We start from the raw sequence: 10,454 nt of genomic DNA, 5'->3' as shown, positions 1-10,454 counted from the left end.
TTTCTGGTTACTGGCAGTCCATGGGAAGAAAACGCTCATTGCCATCGTACAAAAATGAAACAAGATTAATACTTGCGAACATGAAGCTTGCAAATAACAATCTCAAGACGCGAGTCAGAACAAGTTAGAAATACACTGACCCTACCAGACACATTATGGCCCGTATTGACGTGACTACATAAAGATAGGTTAAAATATCAAGATACAAGCCAAGTATTTCTAGTTAGAACAACAGGTGAAGCAACAAATAATAAAACCTTTTCCATTTTTCGTCATCATAGTACGGACACCATACGAGCGCACTTTTCCGCAATTTCTCGTCGCACTGATCCATAGTGAAATGTGCACCAAAAGAGTGTGAATGTTTACTGGTCGTTGTATCCTCCATAGAACCGCTTCGATGGCAAACGATGACATTTGAGGACTCGAGCTTGTGATTATCGATTGGTCATCGATTGGCCGATAGCAATCGATAACAATTAACTAATTGTTATCGATTGATATCGATTGATCGATTGGTTTCCGATGATCGATGTTTTCCATCCGATGATCGACGATCGATGTTTTCCATCAGGGATAAGTTAATAAAGATGGTGAATTTTAAGCTCGGTAATGAAATGTGAAGGTGAATTAATCAACATGACACGAGCTTGGGACAAAGAAAAATTCTGAGTCCCCGACAGGAATCGAACCCATGACCTCCCGAACACCGGGCGGGCGCTCTATCCACTGAGCTACGAGAACTCATGGAGAGCAAGGTCATATAACTGAGTTCACATATGATAGGTGTCCTGCATACTGCTAGGATCAACGCTATCGAATTCATCCATGAGTTCTCGTAGCTCAGTGGATAGAGCGCCCGCCCGGTGTTCGGGAGGTCATGGGTTCGATTCCTGTCGGGGACTCAGAATTTTTCTTTGTCCCACGCTCGTGTTTTCCATTTGTAATCAGGTCACATATTATGAATCGTTCCTTGGGATCGGTGTAAGCTTTCAAGAGCTGAAAACTGAAATTATTGTTAAAAAGTATGGCTACACCTGCTTTGTTACTAGAGTAACAGCTGACTAATGCCTGGTAACCCCATTCAGCTCTCCAATCATGGATATTGTCTTCCGTACAATGGGCTTCTTGGATGAGATATACCGACATTTTTTTACATTTGAGCCAGTTGAAAATTTCCCGTCTCTTAAACTTTTCTCCTAGTTCCCGAGTATTAATCGATCCTATTCTGAGATCCATTTTTCTCACACATTTTGTTAAAAATAATTTGATGGAAGGCGCTCAAGTGCATTGCTGAAATAAACTTTGAAAGTGTAAGCTGGCAAAACAAATCAAAAATACGAATATTTTCATATCTACACATAAAAACACTTAAAATCAATAATATTAGAAGACTGCTGATGGAATACCAATCCTCCAAGTGATCTTGGATCATTGATCTTGATTCAGATCACCCCAAAGAAACACACCCTTGTCTTCAGCGGCATTTTAATATCTTCCGTTAATGGCATTCTTATGAACCACAAATTAATTAGATTGGACTTTGAGGTGCTTTCCGAACCTGAGTTCACTAATCTTCTACTATTTCCGCCATATTAAAGTGTTAATTCCCAAGGCCTCTTCTTTTAGCCGACTTCCAATCACTTCTATTTCCGGTTCCTCATCTTTTAGTTCTATCGCACATCTTTTAGTTGTATACGGTCACGCACAAATGATTCAGGAAAGCGCTATTTGCTGCACAACATCGATGTAAGACATTCAAAATCTCTGTATCCCATACAAAATTGATTTATGTTATTTTAAAATTTTGCATTATCACGCACAACAATAATTAATTTAACAAAACAATGATGTATTTTGTCCATAAAGCCCCATACGTGATTGTCCGTCCGTACGTCCGTACGCCCTGTCATGTAAATCAATGTGAAATGTCACTCTGCAACAACCTAGTTCCCAAGGCTTTTCCCTTGGAGATCGGGGGGGGGGGTGGGGGGGGGGTACAGCATACAACTTTGATATTGGGTATCCATGTTATGTTCAATTGACACCAGTCATAACTAGGTATCTGCTGACCAGTATCACTTAACCATATCTCAGGCTCATTTTTAGAGCTCGTCGGTGATGTTTTTTTTAAGTTGACCACTGCCCAGGTACAGGTTTTCAATTGGATCCCAGGTTCAAGCAAAGTTAACTTATTGTAGTTGTGAGCTCTGCTCCTAGACTTGGCTAGATCTATGTATCACTTAAATTGGTTCTCATTATAAAATGAGTCAGAACCATTATCCAGAATCAACACCAATCTGCTGTTTTTACAGACTGCATGATGTTTAGCTGTCTTGCTGGAAACAGTTCCATGTAGTCCTAATAAACAAAGTCACTGATCATGATCGCTTGTTAAAATCAAACCTCATAAAGTAGGCTTCCCGCGTTAATTTCTCCTACACGTAAAAGTAACTGAAATGTTGATTATTCATGCAATTCTTACAATCACAAAATACCATGCAGATAACTGAGGCAGTACCACTTGTATTTATTTCCATTTTTATTTTTTCATTGACCTTTCAGCTGTAACATTTTATGAGTTTCTGAACAAAGAATCTTAGGTATATTATTGGCCATGTAAAATTATGATTTACAACTATTTGGATTAGGAAATGTCTCATTCAAATTGTTTTTCTGATCATAAATCATTTCCGCAACATCAGTCTGCTTGTCAAAATTAAAGTACAATCATTAAACGTCACCTTGATCACAAAAAACTGCATTCAAATCTTATTTTCAACACACAGTTACACTAATATATACAACTACAAAACTAGTTTCGTTTATGACCTCTTAATCTGGCCCCCATAACAGATTTAAATCCAAGGTGACCTCATGTAACCATGCATGAAACATAAACCTTGATACCGCAAGTATAACTATAAATAATTTTTATTTTTTATTTCAGTCTATGTATTTATTTATTTACTGGTTTAATTCTATCTTATTATTATTGTTTCTATCTGGTTATATTATTGTCAGTTGTTATTATTTGGTATCAAGTTATATTTTTCGTGCATGGTTACATGAAGTCATCCCAAATTCAAATCTTTACTGGTGACCAACTGAAGAGGTCACAGACTAAACAAGTCATGAAGTTGCATATACTATGTAACTATGTATCGAAGGAAAATTCGAATGAAGCTTTCCCCAAATCAAGATGCTGTTCAGTAATCATACTTCCTTGCTTTAGCAAGTAGAACTTTGTGAAGGAGGCTATTGTGCATGGTTTATATGCTCCCACAACAATGCAATGCTTGGTTTAAGTGAGTGGCAAAAGCGTCCATAGGAGTGAAGCCAAATTTTTCTATGTTTTCTTCTTTAATGACTAGAGCAGGGCTTGATTGATGATTGCCGTAATTCCCACCACTGGTTTGATTGATAAGAGACTGGCACTGTAAGGAGAAAACAGTGGTTGATCACTTGGCCATCTTAGTCACATTTGTCCAGCTGTATAAATGCCACATACTCAACAGCCATTTTTTGAAAAAAGAGTACTTGCTCCTTCAATCACTGATCTCCATTGCTTTCCATTTCTAACAGTTTGGAAGTGATTACGTTTACTCCATTTAGTGTTGGTGAGTTAGCAAACAAGTCAATAAAGGCTTGACCGTCTTCTGAGGATTGCGTTAGACTGGGATCCAGTGGAATAGAACCTACAAAGAAGGAAAAAATTATTCTTTCAAGAGCTGAAAGCAAGATATAGCTAGAAGACTCTCCTCTGTAAAAACTGACTGATATCAATGTCAAATTGAACACATTACATCAGTGGGAATTTTCTGCAATTTGCAATGACCCCTAGGCGTAGACTAGTTCACAAACAACCTGTACTGCTCTTTGATAAGCTTGACACAACAAAAAATTTGATTGACATTCCTTAAGCTTCCAGCAAATGAGACCATTACATTTCCAGAAATATACTTCACTGCTTGATACTAAATTTAAATATAGACAAGTGCAATAAATGGTGAAAAGACCATTTTCCATGACACATGATCTAGATTGCCCCTCACCCCTCTATCCCCTTCCTGTGTAAAATAGAATGTCGCAGCTCTTTGCCAAGGCTTCACCTCCTCCTTTTGAAACACATTTGTGCATTCCTAAAAGAAAGAAAGTGGAATATTATTTCACACTGAGGATGAAGGTACACTAGAACAGTCAAAAATACAACAAGTCATACATGTAGTATATTAAATATTCTTTTCAATGTCATATAAAGGAATAGCCTGCTCCACACATGCATTTTGCATGGACCTGTCAGGCAGTGGTTCCTCCCAGATACCCATAGGTGTGCAGTGAAAGGTCTTAAAACCCTGACCGTATTTAAAGATGAAGCAAAAGATACTGATACCCTGTTTAAGGCCCGAAACAAGAAATTCAAGGAAAAAACAAAAACTATGAATGGCATGAACGGGTCAGCTGTATTTCACTTTTGTGACACTGGAAGTTTAAAAGCATCAAGTGTTGAAGTTATTTTCTGTTTAGCTGGGCATTAATACAAACTGCAATGTTAGCGGACACAATTTAGGTAGGTACCCTTTCTAAAGATCACACTGTCAATGCAATAAATGTCAACAAGGGAACAAATGATACACTATTTAAGGATTGAGAACCTCAAAAACTACACCCTATCCCATGACACAAACCGATATAGCCCACATATGGGAGTACCCCCCCCCCCCCTTTGGGTGTTTCCTCCAAAGAGCATCTGTCTAGGAGGCTAACACTTACAACACAATGAGGACAGACAAATCCACTCATGTTCTCCACCACTCTAGGATTGGGATTTTAGTTTTCTTGCAGAATGTCAGTTCTCTTCTGACCTCAGACACTGCCATACCCTGAGAAACAACAGAAATGTCATTCAAAAATCCATCAAAATACGAAGTATTACATACTAGTTCATTCTGGTAAATTTCTTGCAAATCTTTTATTAAGCAATTGAAGATGGAGAATTATTCCATGCCCATTAACAACTGCTGATATTTTTCTTTGAGAACAAAGGGAAAAAAAAGAGGATTAAAATTTCAAAACTGGAGACCAGTTTTGCCAATCAACTGATACTAAACTAATTTTAGGTTTAAGCCAAACAATGATTAGAGCGGATTCCACCTGAATTGATTGACTATTAAAAGGCTAGTAAATGCCTAAAAGAAAGGCTGGCCTTTCTTCAATGCTCTCAGGGCTAAATCAACAAAGTATTAGTCAGAATACACATATTTTAGCAAACGTAAACTTTCCAAAATCCAAATAAGGCTTACTAATAATTGACAACATTTATAGAAAGGTTATTATAAAATAAAATACTTTAATATGCATACCTAAGGGTTAGTGACAAAAATTGCTCCATCTAGATTGTAATGTCGCAGATTTTCTACTAACTGTAATCATTCATGTGCTCATCAGATGTTCCTGGATTGAACAAAACCAATCTTAGGACAGAGCAATAATGATAGGATTACACACTGCATAATGCAAAATGAATGTGCCCTATTGTACTATCAGCAAAGTCAACAATAATCTGATCCGATCAAGGGAGGTCAACTCCAGTCTCCTAGTATGGAGTATTGTTACCTCTCCCTTAAATGTTCTTAATGAGGAGCTAGCCTATTGCTGGATACCCCTTAGTATCCCCATATTTTTGCAGTTCAGGTTGGCCAACAACTTGTTAGTACTCATTTCTCCTCCTATGTGGTGAGAGGCATTGCAAGTCAAGCCTCTTACCTAAGTACACAGTGCAAAGACCCGTGAACAGGCCTTGAATCCAGACTTATTGGTCTATAGTGTATGATGTTAACCACTGGGCCACTGTACCTCACAAATTAGTACATCAAAAGCCTCTGAAAATAACATTTTATATAGTCATCATACCTGGAGGTGTATCAATAAGCTGGTAATCCAGGTCACCCCAGCACAGATCCGATAGAAACTTCTTGATCATTGCTAAAAAAAAAATCATACCGGTAACTGTCACTTGAAAACTCAAGGAAGTCTACTGGAACATCAAAATATTTGTAGCACTCTATGGAATTTGCTCCATTTCAAAAATCATTAATAAAAGCTCATGGCAGACAGTATGGTGCACTGGCCTGGAACAACGTTTTGCTGATTTCAAACATCTTCCTTTCATTCAAAAGCTCAGAAAAGCTACAGTGTTTCCGGAAGTAGCGGCATAACTTTTGTACAAATAGGGTGGTGTCACATAAAACATTTTGTACTTTATATATCAACTAGACATAATACTGCCCCCAAAAAAGAAAATTAAGTATTGTTTGCTCACTATCAATAAAGCCTAATTATAGCTACCTTAAGTTAGAAAACATTTTTTTTTGAGGTTTCCTACATTTTAAACCACAGTAATTTTGTGCATTACAAAAAATGACTCAACATGTGGTGGCATAGCTCCTTGAAGTGATTTCAGTATAGTTTCACTAATGGTGAGACACTCAGATGTAGCTTTGATTAACAAGCTTGAACAGGTCAAGGTAAGTCAAAAAATATATATTAAGTAAAGAGCATAAAGGAATAAATACCATCTTTCTTAGGTCCTCTCCACAAGACGGCATCATCTCTGTTGTTTATTAAGAAACCAGTTGACATAACAGCCAGTTGTTGGTCCTTGTCTATGTAAACTGGAACCCAACGAAAAAGAAAGGTTCACAGTGATCTTTAGAAAATACTTGTAAACACCTTCGGCAAAGAACATAGGCAAACTTTGATGTCAATAACATAACAGCTGATCTTATAAAAAAAAGTTTAGAAAAAGAAGTATGAATATGAAAAGTATAATAATTAAAACACAGGTCTGGAGCATTTATACTGCAAATAATATAAATTTTGTGGATTAAAAAACTTCCCCAGATCAAGCAAGTTCACCCACAAAAGTTACAAGGACTTGAGGTAGTGGCCCCTGTCAGACCAGTATTTCATGTACAAGAAGCTGCAATACTTCAAGTCAGTATCTTGCTATCACACTGGAGAAAAGGAATTCTCCTGTAATGAGCCACTAAAGTTCATAGACCCTCTTTTACTGTTACACATTAAACACAAGTGTGAGTGTTGTTACACTACATAGATTAAAGTATATTTTATATCCATTAAGTAGTGAATGGCTCCCACTGAAATTATGGCTTCAAGACAATCCTTTATATTATGACTTACCCAGCAGAACACTGGTGTATATCTTTTCCCTCTACATTCATCATCCTTGGAATACTTGGTCCACCTAAGTCAACATCCAGTACGCCAACCTAGAAGATAACAAGATAACACAAAGATTAGCCATTTATTGTGATCAAGGTAGTACTGCTGTAACAATACATTCTTGAAGACACTTCTCTGTTACCAGTGGCAGATCCACAAATGTTCACCGGGGTGACTCTGGGGTGGGATGGGGAAAAACAGAAGGTGCTGGGGGAAGGCAAAGTGAACAGTTTGAATCCTAGGCAGGATTTTTCCTAGAGTGTCACCAGTTCACATATCATGTGGCCAGTACTGTAAATATTCTGATAACAAATCTCTCTCCCAAACATAAAACACGAAAACAAGACCAATCCAAAACATAGAAAATCATCTGATAAAGCTTCTCCCCCACCTCCCAAGCCCCTTCCACTGTGTATGAATCAATGACTTAATGCGGGTAAAGGTAAGTCAACAGAACGCAAAGATTTCAGCTAACCTTCTTTCCTTTGTTGTAAAGAGTCCATGCTATCTGTGTCGTAAACAGTACTTTTACCAACTCCTCCTTTACCAACCAGAATCATGTGCTTGATAGATTTTAACATTTCTTCAAGAGTTTGCTCCAACTGACCTGAAATTTACAAACAAAAACCACATTGTAACTCAGTGAGAATTACAGCCAGTGCCTTCGCTGTACTTGCCTACTTGGACTCTAGAGAGACAGGACAGTTCCAACAATGTCACTAAGCATGCATCTTTAGCGGTGATGGACAAAACACTGACCCCCAGTCCATGGACCACCCCAATGGACTACCCTAAAATGAACTACCCTACAATGGACTAACTCTAAAAATAATAAAATAACACCAGCATAATATAATAATAATAAAGCCAGCAACCAGTGTTTTTCTCAAATGCATTGTAAACATTCAGATTCAGGCTGTTTGCTTGCAAATCATTTTGGAACAATTTAGATGGAAAGGAGCTGAATGTTCTGACTAGCTTGTTAATTTGTCATTGTTCCTGGAAGGTGTTATACTATTCAGTCCTTATTCTTGTCATCTCCTATCATGACATTTTTTAGCTTGTGCATGTGTAGTGGCTGACTGAATAGCATGGAATAAAATTGAAAATCACTGTGTGACATTTACATTTAGTAATGTGCTATTCCTTTAAGAAATAGAAAACATGTACCGTGTTTCTATCTAGTTTTAGTATAAATCTACTAGCTTTCTATCACGAATAACGTTCTCTGATTGGCCACGCTACTCACTATCTATTCTGTGATAGATAGTGAGTGGAGTTGCAGTGTACCCGTGTTAACAAAATGACGACCGCTTCTTGGCATTTTCGAAGTGTCTCTGAAGAGGATTTAGATAGCTGGAACTGTATTCGAAAAAAATTCCATAAAAGGACTTATACTTCGGTTAGTTTTACTTTAAAGAAAATAAATAAATACACCGTTTGTGCAAACAGCAATTTTTAACACATTCGTTGCACTACGGTACTCACCATCCGCCATCTTGAATTTGAGAAGGAAACTGCTGATCATCCTCTCGTACAGTCGGCTCAAGAAGCTTTCCTACATGCTAGCTGAAAGGTCATCCTCGGAGACCCAGGGGCAGTTAGTCGGGACGACGCGATATTTTCGGGCCACGCAATATTTTTGGGCGAAAGTTTACTTGATGTAAACTTTCGTCCGAAAATATCGCGTGGCCCGAAAATATCGCGTCGTCCCGACTAACTGCCCCTGGGTCTCCGAGGATGCTGAAAGGTTGGCGTCAAATGTCAGTTATCTTCCGCCTTCAGCCTAATCGCCCGGGGATTAAGCTGAGGGTGGGAGATTACTGGCATTTCAGGTTACTTAAAGATTTGTGCAAAACCACAAATGAAGTGAGGGACCGCGGAGGGGGAGGAAGGGCTATAGCCCTACCGCTTACTTGCTTGGGTTGAACTGTTTAGGGCTCCAGTCCAGATGACATGAATAATGTACGAATTTTGCAACTGGAAAGTAATAAAACGGCGGAACAGTGATCCCTTATAGAATAGTTGTATCCCACGAGTCATTTGAATTTTTCGGTATAAACACAAGCCTTTAGGCGGTGAGTGTGTATACCAAGAAAATACAAATGTCTCGTGGGATATTCCGTGGTATACCATTCGAAAGCGACAGATAGTGCTCGACTTGCCGAAATAGTCAGATTACCGAAGATGTTCGAAAAAGTACGATTTTCCTAGAGGTTACCAAAGGTCACCGAAGATGCTCTATTTGCCGAATTAGTCGGATTTCTGAAGATGGTCTTCTTTGGCAGTAAATCGATTTTCCGAATCACTCGGATTTTCGCAGAGTTTACCGAAGGTTACCGAAGATGTTCTCTTTGCCGCATTAGTCGGATTTCCAAATGTTATTGACTTCTTGGACAATGTTCGATTTGCTATATAAGTCGTATTTCCGAAGTTATTCTGCGCATGATTTGACAGTGCTCGATTTGCCAAATTAGTCGGATTTCCGAAGATGTTCAGCAAAGATTACCGAAGATACCCTTTTCGTCGAACTAGGCGGACTTCTTCGACAGTGCTCGATTTGCCGAATTAGTCGGATGACCGAAGATGTTCGACAACGTTCCAATTTTTTAGGAGGTCCGAAGTTTACCGAAGGTCACAAAAGATCGGACGAGTAAATAATGAATGATACCGTGAGTGAGTTCCTGTCTTCATTTCCAGTTCTACGATGCGTTTAGCTACAGTTCGGAGGATTTAAACACCGATAACCAGGCTTCGATTGACTCCGGAATAAACGTGGTATAAGCCCAATCAAAAGTTAGAAATAGTCATAGAGAACTATTTTCTCACGCATTCCAAGACTCTACAACCCTAAATTGCTTGACATAGCCACACATGGGCCTATATAGCTCTACATAACAATACATTTTCATACAATTGAGCTGATATAGCCCTACCGAGAGCCCTACATCTTCCTGATAGTAGCACAAAGTCCTTAGTAAACTCATGTATATAACCACATATAAGCAAACTTTGAGCTTGGTCAGTTACATTCCAGAAAATAACTTTAAAGTACAATGTCATTCAACACCTTACAAAGTCCTACAGAGCAATACGTAATTGGATATTCCCCATTGTTTTACATAGTCCAACATAGCATTACATATAGGTTATTGACTAAGCGTAAGGTCAAGAGAGCTGGATATTAGCCAAGTTCTTTGTTCGTTGAG

The 10,454-nt window shown here is 38.4% G+C and overlaps 1 pseudogene across 1 annotated transcript; it reads right to left on the bottom strand.

Moving 5' to 3' along the window:
* Positions 1–4,171: 4,171 nt before the first annotated feature.
* On the bottom strand, positions 4,172–9,695 carry LOC145487360 (cytosolic Fe-S cluster assembly factor NUBP2 homolog; annotated as a pseudogene). Its single transcript, XR_014049397.1, has 7 exons — positions 8,734–9,695; positions 7,721–7,852; positions 7,204–7,292; positions 6,576–6,709; positions 5,914–5,985; positions 5,364–5,454; positions 4,172–4,883 (listed from the first exon to the last, which is right to left on the bottom strand). The product of XR_014049397.1 is annotated as a cytosolic Fe-S cluster assembly factor NUBP2 homolog (transcript).
* Positions 9,696–10,454: the final 759 nt, after the last annotated feature.

Source organism: Orbicella franksi, chromosome 5, assembly GCF_964199315.1.
Source record: "Orbicella franksi chromosome 5, jaOrbFran1.1, whole genome shotgun sequence".
NCBI lineage: Eukaryota > Metazoa > Cnidaria > Anthozoa > Scleractinia > Merulinidae > Orbicella > Orbicella franksi.
This window is presented reverse-complemented; position numbering and strand designations above follow the sequence as displayed.